The following is a 22249-nucleotide window of genomic DNA, read 5'->3' as shown; positions in this document are numbered from 1 at the left end:
ATAATACCTAAAAGAGGAGGAATGTCTCAAAATAGGACCAAAGCCTGGAAAAGAGTCTGATATATATAGTAGATTCACAAAATAATTTTGTCAAATAAATGAAAATATGAAGGAAACTTAAAAACTGTAAGAGGCTTTAGAAAGTGAGTTTAGGAGTTATAGAAATTTGTAAATGTACAAGAAGAAAATGAATTGTTGAACAACAGTTAAGAAGCAGTCTTGACTGTTCTAACTTTAGATTTGTTTTTAATGCCAGGTTGTATGGAAACTTGTAGGACTCTATCTTTTGTAAACATAACTTTTTTATTAGCAAAATCCATGACCAGGCAGGAGGATATTCTGCTACCTCTCATTTATGCCTTTTCTTTTGGTTTTTGGTAGCTCAATTCCTTTTATTCTTAATTTTTTAGTAATTGTTTTGTGGCTTGGTGGCTGTTGTTACCCTGGTACCAAAGTGTTAAGTTAATTTGGAATAAAAATTTCTGAAATGTGATAAAGCAGGGCCAGGATACTTGGAGTCTAAGTATCAATCTGCCACTTACAAGCTTTGAGATTTTAAAGGCTGACGTCCAACCCATACTTCCTGGCCTTTTCTGCTTCCTAATAATAGAAATAATGTTATTAGTTTTTAATAAGAAATAAAAAAAGACAGTGTCTTCAGTTCTTTACTGAAACCTGGTAGGTTTGTGTTCCAATAGACCTATTATGGTATTTTGAGTAAGCTCTTCTCAGTCCCTGTCTTTAGTGACTGCATGGTTCTTAATTTCTATATCTTCCAGATTATAAGGCCCTTGTTTCAAAATACCCAGAATGATAAAACTGGCATCAGGCACTATAATTTGTTTTATCAAATGTTGTTGGTACTTACCTTTGGTTCTTCCCTCAATCCTCGTGCTTTAAGAGTCATGGAGAGGGAAATCTGCCAGTCCGTCATGGTGCCCAGGTGATATCTCTGGCAGTGTTTTTGAATAGGCTGTTTCTCAGAGATCACGGGAAATATCTAAAAATTCAGTCTGGAACATGATGTTAAATAATTTTTGTTTTTCTCAGTGATGCACAGAATGTGATCTGAACTAAGAAAGAATCCATTCTGACAAGAAAATGTAAAACTCTATGCAACTACAAAAGTAGAATTAAATTGACATGGGCCTTTTAATACAAATTTCAATATGTTGTATTATTTTCCTATCTGCTGTCCAGAATACCACAAACTAGAGATTTATAGAAATTTATTATCTTATAGTTCTGGAAGCTAGAAATGCAAAATGAAGGTGCTCCAGGACCTCTGAAACCTGTAGGGGAGAATACATCTTTGCAACCGTCTAGCTTCTGGTGGTTTGCTGGCAACTTCAGGAGTTCCTTGGCTGGCTGCAACAGCCCTTCAGTTACTTCCTCGGCAGTCGCACGGCAGCATCCCTGCCTCTCTGTTCTGTGTTTCTTATAAGAATATCAGTCATATTGGGTTAGGGATCACACTAGTGAGTAGAACGTCATCTTAACTTCATTATGTCTGCAAAGATCTTATTTTCAAATAAGGGCACGTAAACAGGAATCTGAGTTTGGAGTTTCAACCTATCATTGGAGCGGGGAGGGGACACATTTCAACCTATAGCAATAGTAAAATGTAATCATGCCTGTCAAATAATAACGATTCTTTATTGTAACTGCCTGGCATGCAGTGGTAAGCTAAGATGCAGTATTAGTTCTATCCTATTCCAAGTTCATAAATGAGGTACATCTTGGTCATGATAATTGCTAAATTTATTATGGATAGCGTTGCTATTTCTCTTATTCCGAATGGTGTGTCGATAGCTGAAGTTTACAGTAATAGGGAAAAACTGACTCCCCTTACTTGGCATGAATGTCCAGTGAAGGTTATTTTCTCATACACAGTTTTGTTACACTTTACAGATCTTAAGTATCAATACAGATTGCATGCTAATAAGACCTAGCATTTGGTGTGAATTGGTAGAGAAAATATTTATACACCCTTTCTTTTCTCTAGTGAAGTGGTAATCTGCTAATCTGGAGTTCAGATTCCACTTCTAGTCTAGAACTTACTCTAAATAAAGAGCAAACTCATGCATAGACACTGTATCTGCAGGTAGCACCGCCACCTTTTTGGGTCAAAGGAACTACGAGGGAGAGTCAAAAATTATCCACACTCTTGCTGTAGAATTTATAGATGTTTTAATATAAGCAGAGTGCAGATAATTTTTGACTCATCCTCATATGTTCTCTGGCCTTAGGACACTTGAACGGGTGTTGGACTAAGAATATGGTGACTTCTTCAAGAGAAATAACAAGATGAAAGATTTACAACTACTTCTGGAAGAAACAGGATGGTCTTGAAGGATCACCATTGTTGTATGAAACTAGTAATTTGGCATATTGATGGGAATGTTAATATTAGGCAGGTGAAATCACATGACTGCTTGTCCCCCATGAAATCTAGTAATTCAGTGATTATCAAGTGAGGTTTGGTCCTGGAATTGGGGAAAAGTGTTCAGGGTGAAGTACATAGAACAGAATCCTTAGGATAAATACAGAGACATGTATTTAAATAGGCTTTAAAATATGCCAACTTTGAAAGTGGTTAGTTATCAAAGGCAAGGAAAGTGAAAATTGTTACTCACTCAGAACCAGTTCTTTTAAAAATTACTTTTAGCATAACTTGTATCACCCCCAGAGTTTTCCCAAGAAGAAACTGTACTCATTTTATAGAATGTTTCAGTGCAGAAGACGGAGTACAAATTAGAGTGGACAATTAATTCTGTAACTAAACAGATATTGGAACCTGTGAAATCTATGGAACCTGCCTCTGAGTAAAAGGGCTAATATTATATCTGAGGGGTATTTTTATAAGCACCAAAATCAAAGTACATGCTTTAGGGACTGAGATACTTGTTTATTTTTAGTGGCCCCAAGAGTGTCCTGCCCCCATGTAACTCATTAGGTTCAGTTCAAGTATCCAGAGTTTGACTGCCTCTAGGGAGCAACCAAAGAGGGAGGCTCTGGAGAGGTGATATCAACATAGTCCATTTTTTTTCTTCCAAATTGATTATGAATGAACCTATCATCTCTACTTAACTTTTAAATCCCAAATCTAGTACTATTGATTGCAAATTTTTTGCTAGTCTTTAAATTCCTTTTAAAATTTGAGATATAGTTGACATTTTACATTTTATATTAGTTTCAGGTATACAACATAATGATTTGATATTTGTATATACTGCAAAATGATTACTACAATAAGTCTAGTAATTTCCATCCTACACATAGGTATAAATTTAGCTTCTTATATTCCGTTATCTGTTGATCCAGAGCCTGAAAATATTGGTCATGTCTATCCTATGAGAAGTAAAATGAGAATTAACCCCCTTCCCTCCTGCCCCACACTCTTTAGATCTTCCCTTTCATTAACTTAATCTTTTTGATAGGACACAAAATATCCATTTTTTTTCCTCACCCAATCAACACTCCAAATACTCTTATTTGTCTTCTTCCTCCACCACTCTGGAGACTGCTTTCTGTGAAATCTCTGATACTTTCCCCCCTCATACAAGGTAGATGTGCTAACCATCATCTTACTTGATGCAATTTGGCATTGATGAGGTTCCCTCCTTCAAGATACTGTGCTATCCATAAGCCTCTCTGTTTTTCTCTTGTTTCTTGGACTCCTGATTCTCATTTCTATCTCATTGGGCACAAAAGTCAATGTTTAAATTTCCCATAGCTCCATCCTTGTCTCTCCTCTAATCTCTCTCCATAGCATTCCTGAGATACATTGCTGTTTTTTGTGGCTCAAAATACCGTCTCTCTATAGGATAAATCTTGTGTCATATCTACAGTTTAGACCCCCTCTTCAGTTCCATACTATAGGAAATGGAATTTTGAATATATATGCAGGGATTATTCATGAACTCTAAAATGTCAGTGGTTTTGTAATCTAACTTATCATATTCTGAAAACAGCTCGTCTTTGCAAGTCAGATTTTTAGAATCTCAATACCAAACCCTAAGTAAGCTCAGTGAGAATTGCCTGAATTATTCTTGATTCTTCCCTTTCTTTTAGTCTCAACATTTAACCTGAGCTTTGTTGATTTTCTCTGGCATATTTTTAGAATACATTCATGCTCCAGCATACATTTTCCATTTGTTATCAATATAAGATCATTTAACCCTTTAATGAACCTTTAATTCATCTCCTAAGAGATCTTTTTTTAAAGTTAAATAATTAATTAATTAATTTTATTGGCTGTGTTGAGTCTTTTTTGCTGTGCGTGGGCTTTCTTTTTAGTTGTGGTGAGTGGGGGCTACTCTTCGTTGTGGTGCGCGGGCTCCTTGTTGCCGTGGCTTCTCTTGTTGCAGAGCATGGGCTCTAGGTGTGTGGGCTTCAGTAGTTGCAGCACATGGGCTCAATAGTTGTGGCTCACGGGCTCTAAAGTGCAGGCTCAGTAGTTGTGGCGCACGGGCTTAGTTGCTCCGCGGCATGTGGGATCTTCCTGGAGCAGGGATCAAACCTGTGTCCCCTGCATTGGCAGGCAGATTCTTAACCACTGCGCATTCTCAACCACTGCTCCACCTAGGAAGCCCATCTCCTAAGAGATCTTTCAACCAAACCAACACTCAGCTTTTTTAGTGTCATCCAAATTATTTTTCATAAACTACACCAACACATCACAACTTGTTCAACTAGTTTTGAGTACTGTTGTATACAAGATTAAATAAAAAGCACATCTTTATTATATGAAACTGTATTTATTCTATGGTCCTGGTAGTTGTTGGAACAAACCCATAACTTGCTATTCTCTGAATACACTATCCTATTTACACCAGCATTGTATTCTGCATTCTATTCCTCTAATATGTTGTTTCAGCTGAAAGGTATTATCCTACCCGAATTCCCATACAACGTATCCCATTTCTAATTCAGATCTTTGCTCAAGGATCTAATTTTTTTAAAAAGAACATAACATTCTTACTTGCTATCTTTTTTGAGGCCCTGTAAACCGTCCTACCTAATTATTACTATTACTAATCAGTAGTCAATGCTTACAGCATTCTTGGCAGCCTGTATTCTACATTAGAATGTGAACTCCTCAGGAAAATGACCTATTTCTTCTTCATCTTTCTATCCACAGTGCTTAATTCTCTGTCCTATGTATTCTAGGTTCTCGGAATTTTATGCTTAATGAATATTAAATTAATATTCAGAAAATTAAATGAACTGAAACTCTGGAAATACAATTTTAGTTTCCATGTAAACTGTAATTGTGGTGGATTGAGAAAAAATACACAATTATCTTTGTTTGTATATATTGAAGTTTTGTGTACATCCTCCAGTAGTGGATTTTGATTTGAGATGAGACTGTGAATGTGGATTTAAGGAATCTGCTTAATATTTAAAAATAAGAATTTCCTTTTCTGTTTAAACTTATTTGACTGTGCACTGTTTTCTTCAGTAAAAAGTATAAACTCTTAATCATTGTAGTCAAGGTCCTTCTTGAAGTGCTGTTTTCTTATTGTTTAGTTTCACAGTTCAGCTTTTCCTTATGATGCTTCTTTCACTTAGAATGTTATTAAATAGTTTATTTCTTTCAACCTTCATACTTCATTTAAAGCATTTCTTTACTCTTTCAAATGTGTCTTCTCCTTCCAGGTAGGGTAAAAATGTCCTATTTTATGCCCCCATAAGAAGTCAAAACATTCATATTACTAAACAAAAAGGAATTAAAAGAAGTCATATAAGTGCCCATCTTAAGACATAATCCGAGAAATAAGAAGGGATATGTTAATAAAGAAAAATATCAGAATAAATTAATTAAAAAGAGATTTGGACTAATTCTTGTTTAGGAAATGGATCTGGTATGGCTTTTAAAGCCTAGCTGCTAACAATGCTGTAAGTGCTGTCTAGAGTTATATGACTTTTAAGTTTGTCCCTTTTAGTTAGATTTTTAGCCCTTAGAATTTAGAATGTCTATGTGAATTATTTTCTGATATCATATTCTTGGTCAATATTATTTAGCCAATTGACTTGCCATTTTTATATACTACTATATTCTGTGGGAATTATTGGTAAATAACATGTGCTTTATTCATGCTTCATCATCATTCATAGGTACACACAGATGATTCTCCTCTTCAAGAAAGAAGAAATCAAATCTGAGAAATTAATATTCTTAGGGCAACTTTCTAAATTTACCACTTTGGAGATAACACCCAATTTACTTTAGCCACTTGATGTGACTACTTGGATTAATCAGCTGTTGGACCTGTTTTTTATTTGTTTCCCTATTGGAGAATATCAATCAGTATTTATTGTTTTTTATAAAGTTATTACTTATTCTGGGTTTATTGATTTAATTAAATTGATTCCCTGCTTACACAGAAAAAAATGTGTGTATGTTATAAACAAGCACATATGTATTGTTCCAATGTATAGGAACATTTCCTTGCTTATAAAATCAATTTAAAAAGTAGACATATCAGTCTTACCAGAAGCAAACCCATAAATGTTGGGAACATGAAAATTTTGTTGTTACTCTCTGCATTACTTAACCTTGTTCTGGTAGTGTTGGCCAATAAAATTAAACAAGAATAAAAAACAAGAGCTTATAAAAATAAGGGCTTATTGGGAAAGAAGGAATAAAATATTATCATTTGCACCAAATATGATTATACAATTAAAAATGAGAGCTATAAATGTTTTTTTCCAAAAATATTGTTTAAAAAGCTTATGGATTATGAAATTATTCAAAATGAAAAATTTTAGCACATTCAAAGAATTATCTTTTGTAACATATAGTGTAGTAGAAGACCTTAGTTATAATACTACAAACAAAGTAGTACCTGACATATGTAGGAAGTGTGAATAGCAGTTGACCTAAGTAGGAATTACATAAGATGGCCATCTGCATCCTCTTGCTTGCTATAAATTTATTGCTTTCTTTATTATAAATGCCACCATTTTTCTCATTGATAAAATATATTTTAAATACATGTAAGAGAACAGATTTTTATCCTCTTAGACTTCAGTTCCTAAAGGGATTAGCATATCTCATTACTCTTGTAATCTTTGATGGTATTAAATGAGAACATCAGGACAAGTGTTCAGAGCAGATATTGGAGCTCAGAAGGGCTTCAAAAGAAAGCACTAATTATGTGAGATTAGAAAAATGTGTTACTCAAAACCTCAGCAAGTTAATAAAGATTATATGATTCAACATTTAAAAAATGTACATATTAATCAAACTAACAAAAATTAAACACAAAGAAAAAATATTAAAAACAGCAAGAGAAAAGCAACAAATAACATATAAGGGAATTGCCATAAGGTTAACAGTTGATCTTTCTGCAGAAACTCTGCAGGCCAGAAAGGAGTGGCAGGATATATTTGAAGTTTTGAAAGGGAAAAACCTACAACCAAGAATACTTTACCCAGCAAGGATCTCATTCAGATTTGATGGAGAAATCAAAAGCTTTACAGAAAAGCAAAAGTTAAGAGAATTCAGCATGACCAAACCAGCGTTACAACAATTGCTAAAGGAACTTCTCTAGGCAGGAAACACAAGAAAAGAAAAAGATCTATAAGGACAAACCCAAAACAATTGAGAAAATGGTAATAGAAACATACATATCAATAATTACCTTAAATGTAAATGGATTAAATGCTCCAACCAAAAGACACAGACTGGCTGAATGGATACAAAAACAAGACCCTTGCATATGTTGTCTACAAGAGACCCACTTCAGACCTAGGGACACATACAGACTGAAAGTGAGGTGATGGAAAAAGATACCTGATGCAAATGGAAGTCAAAAGGAAGCTGGAGTAGCAATACTCATATCAGACAAATTAAACTTTAAAATAAAGACTATAACAGGAGACAAGGAAGGACACTACATAATGCTCAAGGGATCAATCCAAGAAGAGCATATAACAATTGTAAATATCTATGCACCCAGCATAGGAGCACCTCAATACATAGGGCAAATGCTGACAACCATGAAAGGGGAGATCGACAGCAACACAATAATAGGAGGAGACTTTAACACCCCACTAACATCAATGGACAGATCATCCAAACAGAAAATAAATAAGGACACACAAGCTTTAAATGACACATTAGAGCATCTTGACTTAATTGATGTTTATAGGACATTCCATCCAAAAACTACAGAATACACTTTCTTAAGTGCACACAGAACATTCTCCAGGATAGATCACATCTTGGGTCACAAATCAAGGCTCCGTAAATTCAAGAAAACTGAAATCGTATCAAGCATCTTTTCTGACCATAATGCCATGAGACTAGATATCAATTACAGGAAAAAAACTGCAAAAAATACAAACACATGGGGGCTAAACAATATGCTATTAGACAACCAAGAAATCACTAAAGAAATCAAAGAGGAAATCAAAAAATACCTAGAGACAAATGACAATGAAAACACAACAACCTAAAACCTATGGGATGCAGCAAAAGCAGTTCTAAGAGGGAAGTTTATAGCAATACAATCCTATCTAAAGAAACAAGAAAAAGCTCAATTGAACAACCTAACCTTACACCTGAAACAATTAAAGAAAGAAGAAAGAAAACACCTCAAAGTGAGCAGAAGGAAAGAAATCATAAAGATCAGATTAGAAATAAATGAAAAAGAACTGAAGGAAACGATAGCAAAGATTAATAAAACTATAAGCTGGTTCTTTGAGAAGATAAACAAAATTGATAAACCATTAGCCAGACTCATCAGGAAAAAAAGGGAGAAGATGCAAATCAACAAAATCAGAAATGAAAAAGGAGAAGTAACAACTGACACTGCACAAATACAAAGGAATATGAGAGACTACTAGAAGCGACTATATGCCAATAAAATGGGCAACCTGGAAGAAACGGACAAATTCTTAGAAAAGTACAACCTTCCAAGACTAAACCAGGAATAAATAGAAAATGTGAACAAACCAGTCACAAGCACTGAAATTGAAACTGTTAAAGAAGATTTTTAAGATTAAAACTTTAAGATTGAAGATATTCAAGATTAAAAATCTTCCAACAAACAAAAGCCCAGGGCCACATGGCTTCACAGGCGAATTCTATCAAATATTTAGAGAAGAGCTAACACCTATCCTTCTCAAACTCTTCCAAAATATAGCAGAAGGAGGAACACTCCCAAACTCATTCTGAGGCCACCACCACCCTGATACCAAAACCAGACAAAGACGTCACAAAAAAAGAAAATTACAGGCCAATATCTCTGATGCACATAGATGCAAAAATACTCGCAAACAGAATCCAGCAACATATTAAAAAGATCATACACCATGATCAAGTGGGGTTAACCCAGGAATGCAAGGATTCTTCAATATACACAACTCAATCAATGTGATACACCATATTAACAGATTGAAGGATTAAAAACAATATGATAATTTCAATAGATGCAGGAAAAGCTTTTGACAGAATTCAACACCCATTTATGATAAAACCTCTCCAGAAAATGGGCATAGAAGGAAATTACCTCAACATAATAAAAGCCATATGTGAGAAACCAACAGCCAACATCATTCTAAATGGTGAAAATCTGAAAGAATTCCCTCTAAGAACAGGAACAAGACAAGGATGCCCACTCTCACCACTGTTATTCAACATAGTTTTGGAAGTGTTAGCCACACTAATCAGAGAGGAAAACAAAATAAGAGGAATCCAGATCGGAAAAGAAGCAGTTAAATTGTCACTCTTTTCAGATGACATAATGTTATACATAGAAAACCCTAAAGAGGCTACCAGAAAACTGCTAGCACTAATCAATGAATTTAGTAAAGTAGCAGGATACAAAAGTAATGCACAGAAATCTCTTGCATTCCTGTACACTAACAATGAAAGATTAGAAAGAGAAATTAAGGAAACACTCTCATTTACCATTGCAACCAAAAGAATAAAATACCTAGGAATAAACCTGCCTAAAGAGGCAAAAGACCTGTATGCAGAAAGCTATAAGACACTGATGAAAGAAATCAAAGATGATACAAACAGTTGGAGGGACATACCGTGTTCTTGGATTGGAAGAATCAACATTGTGAAAATGACTATACTACCCAAAGTAATTTACAGATTCAACACAATCCCTATCAAATTATCAATGGCATTTTTCACAGAACTAGAACAAGAAATTTTATGATTTCTTTGGAAACACAAAAGACCCGGAATAGGCAAAGAAATCTTGAGAAAGAAAGATGGAGCTCCTGAGAAGCTAGATTCTACTCTCTGTTTCTAGTTTGGCTTTTTAAGATTTTACAGAGAGGTTAAATTCTTACTTGAAACAGCACAGCTTCTAAATAATGGGTCCAAGAGTGAACCTAAATATTCAGACTCCAAAGTTATGCTCTTTCCATGGAACTGTGAAATATGTTTTTTTTTTAAAGAAATTCCTTTTTAATAAGCTCTTACTTTCATTTGCTAGAGACTAATGATTACCAAAAGGTGGCAATCAACTTTTCTTTATGTTCACTTCTCTTGCTGTATGTTCAAAGTTTTGCTCAGTGTGATGATAAGCTTCACATTTATAATTTAAAATTTTAAGATGTTATTAATTTCCGTCATGTAATTACTTAAGAATGATAGGGTTGGACCCAAAATAGCTAAAGTTAAAAATTTTAATATGTTAAAATTGAAATTGGTTCAAAGTATTTTAAAGTTTCTTTTATATTCAGCAACCTGAACTTAGATTAATTCATTGGTCAAATAATCAATTAAGACATACTAAACCAGATTTTGGAAGGTTTCTAATGCAAATGTTTTGTGCATATGTTTATGTAAGTGCATGTTTTGGGAGTGAGAGGGAGTGGATGATGGAAATGTAACATGTGATCTATAAACTCTTTCCACATGTTTTGGGGATTATATTGTTCACATTCATTACCCACAAGACTAACTCTACCTGTTTTCTTTAAGTTCCAGAAAATTTCCACAAAGATGAAATAGTTTGGGAAGATCTTTCAAGAACCTCATGGTATAATGAGTGTCGATCTCCAGTCTATGAAAACTCTGCTTACCTGAGAACCTCCAGAGTCACATCTTCTACAGGAGAAGGGTAAGTGACTGGATAGTGTATGGAACAGAAAGTGACCAGATTTTTGTTACTTGACCTTTGGTGCTATATATGTGTATATTCAGCATATCCCACCTTTTGTGTAAAATGACCATGTGTGTGAAAGTCCCTTTAAGAAGTGAATTATTTTCAATATAGAGTTATTAAACAACATGCTTGCTTTGTAGTCTGGCATTATATTTTACCTCACTTATAATTACTTCAACGCATTCTGAGCTTTTTGATCTTTTGAGAATCACTTTGCCCATCATTTTATTATTTTCGCCATCATCTTCCTTCTGTTTTCACTTGTAGTGTATATTTCTGCTCTCTGACTCAAAGTTGTATATTTATCCAAGGTCTCTCTCAGCTCCTGTTATCCGTCCTTCTAGATATGTCTTCTTTATCTTTCTCTTTTTTACTGAACCTTTCCCTTTTCACTTTTCCCATTTGGAATTTTTATCCATTATCAGTGGTAACCACAGAAATCCAAAATCATGGTAGCGGTACAGTAATGGTACCATTTCTTAGGAAGTTTGAACTTTTATTCCTACTCCTCTCAGACAGAGGACTATTAGCGAGAAAGGGAATTAGCGAGCTAGTAATAATTCAGAGACCATAAATAGCCTGTGTAGTAATTAGTAAATGGTAGCAATTTAGACATTTCAGATGAAAGGCTATCCTCACTATTCTAGCTCTACTGAGAGGATGGTGCCCTGGAACCTGGTGGAGAAGTATTCCTGTTCTGTAACACTGTCCTATAATATGGGTATGAAATTGTCCCATGTGTTGTTCCTTATGTCCTCTGGCGATCTTTCTCTTCCTCTCTTTCTCTGCTTCTCTCTTTCTCTGTCCTTCTCTGTCTCTCTTTGTTCTTCTGTGTGTCTCTGTCTCTCCATATTCAACAAGTTAATTCAATAATTTCAATTTAATGAATAATTAAGAGTGAATAGTCATGATATTTTCACCTTTAACTAAAATCTGGACACTACTCTGAAAGCCTCTACCCAATTGCATCCCCTTTACGCCCCACTGATTTTAACTTTATTATAATTAGCTTTTTGATGATCTTTTTAGTTTTCCCTATAATTTTTGACTACAATTATAGTTTTAGGGCCCATATTTGTTTTCATAGACAACAATTTGTTTTACCTGTTTTTGAACTTTTTAAAAAACACTTTATTGGAGTAGAGTTGATTTAGTATGTTGTGTTAGTTTTAGGTGTACGGCAAAGTGAATCAGTTATATGTATATATATCTCCATTCTTTTCCAGATTCTTTCCCCACGTAGGTTGTTACAGAGTATTGAGAAGAGCTCCCTGTGCTATATAGCGCATCCTTGTTACTTATCTATTTTATATACAGTAGTGTGCATATGTTAATCCTAATCTCTTAATTTATCACTTCCCCCCATGTTTCTCCTATGGTAACCATAAGTTAGATTATGAGATCTGTGAATCTGTTTCTGTTTTGTAAATAAGTTCATTTGTATCATTTTAAAATTAGATTACACATATAAGTGATATCATATGACATTTGTCTTTCTCTGTCTGACTTACTTCATTTAACATGATAATCTCTCGGTACATCCGTATTGCTGGTAATGGCATTATTTCATTCTTTTCTTTGTGACTGAATACTATTCCATTGCATATATGTACCACATCTTCTTTATCCATTCCTCTGTTGATGGACATTTAGGTTGCTTCCATGTCCTGACTATTGTAAACAGTGCTGCAGTGAACATTGGGGGGCATGTATCTTTTTGAATTATGGTTTTCTCTGGATATATGTCTAGGAGTGGGATTGCAGGATCATATGATAGTTCTATATTTAGTTTTTTGAGGAACCTCCATACTGTTCTCCATAATGGTTGTATCAGTTTACATCCCCACCAGCAGTGTAGGAAGGTTCCTTTTCCTCCACACCGTCTCCAGCATTTGTTTGTAGATTTTTTGATGATTGCCATTCTGACCAGTGAGGTGAAACACAAAAGACCCCAAATAGCCAAAGCAATCTTGAGAAAGAAAACTGGAGCTGGAAGAATCAGGCTCCCTGACTTCAGACTATAGTACAAAGCTACAGTAATCAAGACAGCATGGTACTGGCCCAAAACCAGAAATATAGATCAATGGAACAGGATAAAGAGTCCAGAGATAAACCCACACACCTGTAGTCAACTAATCTATGACAAAGGAGGCAAGAATATATAATGGAGAAAAGACAGTCTCTTCAATAAGTGGTGCTGGGAAAACTGGACAGCTACCTGTAAAAGAATGAAATTAGAACACTCTCTAACACCATGCACAATAATAAACTCAAAATGAATTAAAGACCTAAATGTAAGGCCGGATACTACAAAACTCTGAGAGGAAAACATAGGCCGAACACTCTCTGTTTTTGAACTTTTTGTGGATGGATCAATTACTTTGTGAATTGCATCTTTTGCGTCATGTTTTTGTGAGAAAGACATTATTTTAATTTGCTTGGCAGTAGTTTATTCATATTTGTTGTTGTATGGTACTCTGTTGTACAAAGAGGCCAAAATTTACCCATTTTACTGTTGATGGCATTTGGATTGTTTTCAGGTTTTGGTTAATACAAAAAGTGCTGTTTTGAGCATTCTTATACATGTCTCTTGGGGCACATGACCAAGAACTACTTTAGAGAAGAATATTGTACCTAGGAATGTAATTGCAGGTCAGCATTGCTAGATAACAGCCAAACTGTTGTCCGAAGATATTTTGCTAATTAATACTTGCAACAGCAAAAGTGAACTGGGAAAGAAAGCATTAATCGCACATTTGTATTCCATCCCTCCTTGGGACAACTTAAGCAATATTCGTATTACCTAGACCTCCTTAAAAACATTACGATGAGACCTAGCTAGGAGTGAGATAAGTGAGACACTTTTAATTTTCTAAATTAAATGTTTTTAGCAAGAGATAGTTTATGTCTCTAGGCAGAGTATTATAACTAAAACTGGAATTCATGGGCTATATGGCAAATAGTTGGCTATAGGATGTAAATTTATCACAGAAACTGTCTATGCTTGTCTGACTAATGGCATATGGAAACCAATATGCTTAAAACCTAAGTGACTTTCTCTGAACTAGCTTGTACTGCTAATTAGCAGTCATCTATTACTCAAACAAAATGTGTTCCCATCTGGAAAAAGGGATTTTACCATTTTTTGAAACTGCATTTGATATTTAGGGTCAAAGCTTTTCAAAATCAGATGTTATTTAAACCTGTCTTTTATTGTATTGTCAATTAAAGATAAGTTGTTTTGAAGTAAATTAAGTGATCCTCAAAGTTGACTTCAATAGACACCAATCCATCAACTTTCTTCCAATTTTCTTTTTTTCCCCACATCTTAATGGAATATAATTGCTTTACAGTGTTGTATTAGTTTCTGCTGTACAACAAAGTGAGTCAGCTATATGTATACATATATCCTCAAGCTTGACTTCAGTAGTCACAAATCCATCAACTTTCTTCCAAATTTTTTGCGATTACTTGTAACTATCTCCGTAAACCAAAATCCTGGGAAACTTAAATACAAAGGCTCATTGAATTCAAACAAACCATGTCAGTTTTTAAGAAAAAAGTTAATGTTTCCTTTTCATTGTTTGAGTAAATAATTAATACTTTTGGGTATAAACTGAACAATGCTATAGAGGACTTGATTTTTTTTCCTTAGGCACAGTAGAAGTTTGGTAGTAAATGTGGTGGTTTCCCTCCATTATATATACATTAGATACCTGCCTGATTATTAGCTATGTAATCCCTCATAAGTTGGTTATGAATTATATTAAATGAAAAGTCATTTACATATTTAGTTTTGAAATTAAGTAACTGAATGTATTCTTATTTATTATTCTATATGTGAAATTTTTATTTGCAGTTGTGAGAAAACAAACCTTAAGTGTTTGGTAAAACATCTAAGTCATTCAAAGATGACAGTGAATGTAACCTAGGCAGATAAACTCGATGATGGGTGATGCCTTAGATTATGTGTCCTCCAGTATTCTCCTTGATATTCATTTTCCCTGAGGATCGGAATCTCTGGACAGTGAGGTGACATCAGTTAATTAATAGTATAGGACACACATTCCCCAGAGACTTCAGCCAGGTTTGGTTCTTTCTCTTCGCCAGCCCAGTCATAGTGCAGTTTCATACCACCTTCTCCTGTTGCCCATATGGAGCTCTCCGTCACATAGCGAGGTCATTGTATTCAGGAAATAATACTGTGAGTTTGAAATTGCCTTCCTTCATCTTCTTACCACTTAGACAGAATGCAGATCTTCAATACCGTGTGAAGATATTTGAAGTTATCATGAGAAATTGTCTTCATGCTTAAGAAAAATTTCGCCAAAAAACAATGCTGGCATAATCAACCCTTGCACTCATTCCATGCAACCTGCTTCCTGATTCTACATATGCAATTTCCAATCCCCAATACTGTATTAAGGATAGTAACTTGGATGTGAGGTAGGGAAAGAGCTTAGGACCTGAGGTAAGGTGAATAAAGGTGAGTAGAATGGAAATCAGTCTGTGACGCTTTAGGAATTGGCAAGTTAGTTTGTTTTCAGTTGCAATAGAAAAGAAAAGCCGAATTGGTTAACATATATGTCAGAAGGCAAAAGGAAGAGAAATTCCTATAGAAATTCTCCAAAAATAAGAATGATACTAAATTGTTTATTTTTGAAGCTAACACTTTGTCCCTAGAGATTCCATCCTACTGTAGTATGTACATATGGAAAATAGTTTAAATACAACATATTTAGCTGTAATGAAACATGCCCTTTAGTAATAGAATACTAGTGTGCGTGTGAATGTAAAAGTATTAGACTATATGCTTCCACTTTTTACCTTTGGCTCCTTGATTTTTGGGAAATTACAGACTATTTCTTAAAATGTGGAGTTTTAAATTGTTAATTTTCTCAAAGACCTAAAGTATATGTGGAATCTTCAAAATGCTAGATTGACAGTTGCAAGGAGTCAGTCCATTTTGTAAACATTGTATCCATTCATCTTTTTTTTTAAAGCTCTTTATTGGAATATAATTGCATTACACTCTTGTACCAGTTTTTGAGGCACACCAAAGTGAATCAGCTGTATTTATACATATATCCCCATATCACCTCCCTCCCGCGACTCCTTCCCACCCTCCCTTATCCTAGCCCTCTAAGGCATCACCCATCATTGAGTTTATCTCCCTATGTTTTGCAGCAACTTCCCACTAGCTATCTGTTTTACATTTGGTAGTGTATATATGTCAATGCTACTCTCTCACTTCGTCCCAGCTTCCCCTTCGCACCCCCCTACCCCAACCCCATGTCCTCAAGTCTGTTCTCTACATTTGCATCTTTATTCTTGCCCTGTCACTGGGTTCATCTGTACCGTTATTTTAGATTCCATATATATGAGTTAGCATACGCTATTTGTTTTTCTCTTTCTGGCTTACTTCGCTCTGTATGACAGACTCTAGGTCCATGCACCTCACCACAAATAACTCAATTTCATTCCATTTTATGCCTAATATTCTGTTGTATATTTGTGCCACATCTTCTTTATCCATTCATCTGTTGATGGGCCTTTAGGTTGCTTCCATGTCCTGGCTATTGTAAATAGTGCTGCAGTGAACATTGTGGTGCATGTTTCTTTTTGGATTATGCTCTTCTCTGGGTATATGCCCAGTAGTGGGATTGCTGGGTCATATGGTAGTTCTATTTTTAGTTTTTTAAGGAACCTCCAAACTGTTTTCCATAGTGGCTGTACCAACTTACAGCAGTGCAGCAGGTTTCCCTTTTCTCCACACCCTCTCCAACATTTATTGCTTCTAGATTTTTTGATGATGGCCATTCTGACCAGTATGAGGTAATAGCTCATTGTGGCTTTGACTTGCATTTCTCTAATGATTAGTGATGTTGAGCATCTTTTCATGTGTTTGTTGGCCATCTGTATGTCTTCTTTGGAGAAATGTCTATTTATGTCTTCCACCCATTTGTGGATTGGGTTATTTGCTTTTTTGGTATTAAGCTGCATGAGCTGCTTGTATATTTTGGAGATTAATCATTTGTCCGTTGCTTCCTTGGCAAATATTTTCTTGCATTGTGAGGGTTGTCTATTTGTCTTGTTTATGGTTTCTTTCGCTGTGCAAAAGTTTAAGTTTCATGAGGTCCCATTTGTTTATTTTTGATTTTTTTCCCCATTATTCTAGGATGTGGCTCAAAAAGGATCTTGCTTTGATTTATGTTGCAGAGTGTTCTGCCTATGTTTTCCTCTAGGAGTTTTATAGTGTCTGGGCTTACATTTAGGTCGTTAATCCATTTGGAGTTTATTTTTGTGTATGGTGTTAGGAAGTGTTCTAATTTCATTCTTTTACATGTAGCTGTCCAATGTTCCCAGCACCACTTATTTTTTTTTATTTTATTTATTTATTTATTATTTTTTGGGGGGTGCACCAAGTTCAATCATCTGTTTTTATACACATATCCCTGTATTCCCTCCCTCCCTCAATTCCCCTCCCACCCTCCCTCGAGTCCCCCCCATCCTTCCCGTCCCAGTCCTCTAAGGCATCTTCCATCCTCGAGTTGAACTCCCTTTGTTATACAACAACTTCCCACTGGCTATCTATTTTACAGTTGGTAGTATATATATGTCTGTGCGACTCTCTCGCTTCATCTCATCTTCCCCTTCACTCCCCGCCCCCTCCCAAACCTCGAGTTCTCCAGTCCATTCTCTGCATCTGTGTCCTTATTCTTGTCACTGAGTTCATCAGTACCATTTTTAGATTCCGTATATGTGAGTTAGCATACAATATTTGTCTTTCTCTTTCTAACTTACTTCACTCTGTATGACAGACTCTAGGTCTATCCACCTCATTACATATAGCTCCATCTCATCCCTTTTTATAGCTGAGTAATATTCCATTGTATATATATGCCACATCTCCTTTATCCATTCACTTGTTGATGGGCATTTAGGTTGCTTCCATGTCCTGGCTATTGTAAATAGTGCTGCAATCAACATTACGGTACATGTTTCTTTTGGGATTATGGTTTTCTTTGGGTATATGCCCAGTAGTGGGATTACTGGATCATATGGTAGTTCTATTTGGAGTTTTTTAAGGAACCTCCAAACTATTTTCCATAGTGGCTGTACCAACTTACAGTCCCACCAACAGTGCAGGAGAGTTCTCTTTTCTCCACACCCTCTCCAACATTTGTTGTTTCCAGATTTTGTGATGATGGCCATTCTGATCGGTGTGAGGTGATACCTCATTGTGGCTGTGACTTGCATTTCTCTGATGATGAGTGATGTTGAGCATCTTTTCATGTGTTTGTTGGCCATCTGTATGTCTTCTTTGGAGAAATGTCTATTTAGGTCTTCTGCCCATTTGTGGATTGGGTTATTTGCTTTTTTGGTGTTAAGCTGCATGAGCTGCTTGTATATTTTGGACGTTAATCCTTTGTCTGTTGTTTCATAGGCAACTATTTTTTCCCATTCTGAGGGTTGCCTTTTAGTCTTGTTTATGGTTTCTTTGGCTGTGCAAAAGCTTTTAAGTTTCATGAGGTCCCATTTGCTTATTCTTGATTTTATTTCCATGATTCTAGGAGGTGGATCAAAAAGGATCTTGCTTTGATGGATGTCATAGAGTGTTGTGCCTATGTTTTCCTCTAGGAGTTTTATAGTGTCTGGCCTTACATGTAGGTCTTCAATCCATTTTGAGTTTATTTTTGTGTATGGTGTTAGGAAGTATTCTAATTTCATTCTTTTACATGTTGCTGTCCAATTTTCCCAGCACCACTTATTGAAGAGGCTGTCTTTTCTCCATTGTATATTCGTGCCTCCTTTGTTAAAGATAAGTTGCCCATGTGTGCTTGGGTTTACCTCTGGGCTCTCTATTCTGTTCCATTGATCTTCCTTTCTGTTTTTGTGCCAGTACCATGCTATCTTGATCACTGTAGCCCTGTAGTATAGTTTGAAGTCAGGAAGCCTAATTCCACCAACTCCATCTTTGCTTCTCAAGAGTGCTTTGGCTATTCGGGGTCTTTTGCATTTCCATACAAATCGTAAGATTTCTTGTTCTAGTTCTGTGAAAAATGCCATTGGTAATTTGATAGGGATTGCGTTGAATCTGTAAATTTCTTTTGGTAAGATAGTCATTTTCACAATGTTGATTCTTCCAATCCAAGAACATGGTATGTCTCTCCATCTGTTTTTTATCGTCTTTGATTTCTTTCATCAGTGTCTCATACTTTTCTGCATGCAGGTCTTTTGCTTCCTTAGGCAGGTTTATTCCTAGGTATTTTATTCTTTTGGTTGCAAGGGTAAATGGGAGAGTTTCCTTAATTTCTCTTTCTGCTCTTTCATTGTTAGTGTATAGGAATGCAAGGGATTTCTGCGCATTAATTTTGTATCCTGCTACTTTACTAAATTCATTGATTAGTGCTAGCAGTTTTCTGGTAGCATCTTTAGCGTTTTCTATATATAATATCATGTCATCTGCAAAGAGTGACAATTTTGCTTCTTTTCCAATTTGGATTCCTTTTATTTCATTTTCTTCTCTGATTGCTGTGGCTAACACTTCCAAAACTATGTTGAATAACAGTGGTGAGAGTGGACACCCTTGTCTTGTTCCTGTCCTTAGAGGAAAAGCTTTCAGTTTTTCACCCTTTAGAATGATGTTGGCTGTTGGTTTGTCATATATGGCTTTTATTATGTTGGGGTAATTTCCTTCTATGCCCATTTTCTGGAGAGGTTTTATCATAAATGGATGTTGAATTTTGTCAAAAGCTTTTCCTACATCTATTGAGATTATCATATGGTTTTTAATTCTTCAGTTTGTTAATATGATGTATCACATTGGTTGATTTGCATATATTGAAGAATCCTTGCATTCCAGGGATAAACCCCATTTGATCATGACATATGATCTTTTTAATGTGCTGTTGGATTCTGTTAGTATTTTGTTGAGGATTTTTGCATCTATATTCATCAGTGATATTGGTCTGTAATTTCCTTTTTTTGTGACATCTTTGCCTGGTTTTGGTATCAGGGTGATGGTGGCCTCGTAGAATGAGTTTGGGAGTGTTCCTCCTTCTGCTATATTTTGGAAGAGTTTGAGAAGGATAGATGTTAGTGCCTCTCTAAATATTTGCTAGAATTCACCTGTTAATCCATCTGGCTTTGGGCTTTTGTTTGTTGGGAGATTTTTAATCACAGTCTCAATTTCCGTACTTGTGATTGTTCTGTTCATATTTTCTATTTCTTCCTGGTGTAGTCTTGGAAGATTGTACTTTTCTAGGAATGTATCCATTTCTTCCAGGTGATCCAATTTATTGGCATATAGTTGCTTGTAGTAGTCTCTCATGATCTTTTGTATTTCTGCAGTGTCAGTTGTTACTTCTCCCTTTTCATTTCTAATTCTATTGATTTGCATTTTCTCTCTGTTTTTGCTGACGAGTCTGGCTAATGGTTTATCAATTTTGTTTATCTTCTCAAAGAACCAGCTTTTAGTTTCATTGATCTTTGCTATTGTTTCCTTCAGTTCTTTTTCATTTATTTCTGATCTGATCTTTATGATTTCTTTCCTTCTGCTAACTTCAGGGGTTTTTTGTTCTTCTTTCTCTGATTGGTTTAGGTGTAAGTTTAGGTTGTTTATTCGATATTTTTCTTATTTCTTCAGGTAGGACTGTATTGCTATAAACTTCCCTCTTAGAACTGCTTTTGCTGCATCCCATAGGTTTTAGGTTGTTGTGTTTTCATTGTCATTTGTTTCTAGGTATTTTTTGATTTCCTCTTTGATTTTCTCAGTGATTTCTTGGTTGTTTAAGAGTGAATTGTTTAGCCTCCATGTGTTTGTATTTTTTGCAGTTTTTTTCATGTAATTGATGTCTAGCATCATGGTCTTGTGGTTGGAGAAGATGCTTGATACGATTTCTATTTTCTTGAATTTATGGAGCCTTGATTTGTGACCCAAGATATGATCTATTCTGGAGAATGTTCCATGTGCACTTGATAAGAAAGTGTATTCTGTAGTTTTTGGATGGAATGTCCTATAAACATCAATTAAGTCAAGATGCTCTAATGTGTCATTTAAAGCTTGTGTGTCCTTATTTAGTTTCTGTTTGGGTGATCTGTGCATTGATGTAAGTGGGGTGTTAGAGTCTCCTTCTATTATTGTGTTACTGTTGATTTCCCCTTTTATGGCTATTAGCATTTGCCTTATGTACTGAGGTGTTGGGTGCATAGATATTTACAATTGTTATATGTTCTTCTTGGATGGATTCCTTGATCATTATGTAGTGTCCTTCCTTGTCTCTTGTTATAGTCTCTACTTTAAAGTTTAATTTGTCGGATATGAGTATTGCTACTGCAGCTTTCTTTTGACTTGCATTTGCATGGAATATCTTTTTCCATCCCCTTACTTTCAGTCTATATGTGTCCTTTGGTCTGCAGTGGGTTTCTTATAGGCAGCATATATAAGGGTCTTGTTTTTGTATGCATTCAGCCAGTCTGTGTCTTTTGGTTGGAGCACTGAATACATTTACAGTTATGGTAATTAGTGACATGTATATTCCTATTACCATTTTCTTAATTGTTTTGGGTTTGTTTTTGTAGGTCTTTTCCCTCTCTTGTGTTTCCTGCTTAGAAAAGTTCCTTTAGCTATTTTTGTAAGGTTGGTTTGGTGGTGCTGAATTCTCTTAACTTTTGCTTGTCTGTAAAGCTTTTGATTTCTCCATCGTGTCTGAATGCGATTCTTACTGTGTAGAGTATTCTTGGCTATAGGTTTTTCTCTTTCAAGACTTTACGTGTATCCTGCCACTCCCTTCTGGCCCGCAGAGTTTCTGCAGAGAGGTCAGTTGTTATCCTTATGGGTTTTCCCTTATATGTTATTTGTTACTTTTCTCTTGCTGCTTTTAATATTTTTTTCTTTGTGTTTAATTTTCATTAGTTTGATTAATATGTGTCTCGGTGTATTTCTCCTTGGGTTTATTCTGTATGGGACTCTCTGAGCATCTTGGACTTGGTTTACTATTTCCTTTCCCATGTTGGGGAAGTTTTCCACTATAACATTCATCTTATTTTGAGATTATTGTTAACGAGAAATGACAATTCTTCAGTTGAGTACAAAGAGCATTTTGAAG

This window comes from Hippopotamus amphibius, chromosome 11, assembly GCF_030028045.1.
Source record: "Hippopotamus amphibius kiboko isolate mHipAmp2 chromosome 11, mHipAmp2.hap2, whole genome shotgun sequence".
In the NCBI taxonomy this organism is placed as follows: domain Eukaryota; kingdom Metazoa; phylum Chordata; class Mammalia; order Artiodactyla; family Hippopotamidae; genus Hippopotamus; species Hippopotamus amphibius.
Note: the sequence above shows the minus strand (reverse complement) of the source record.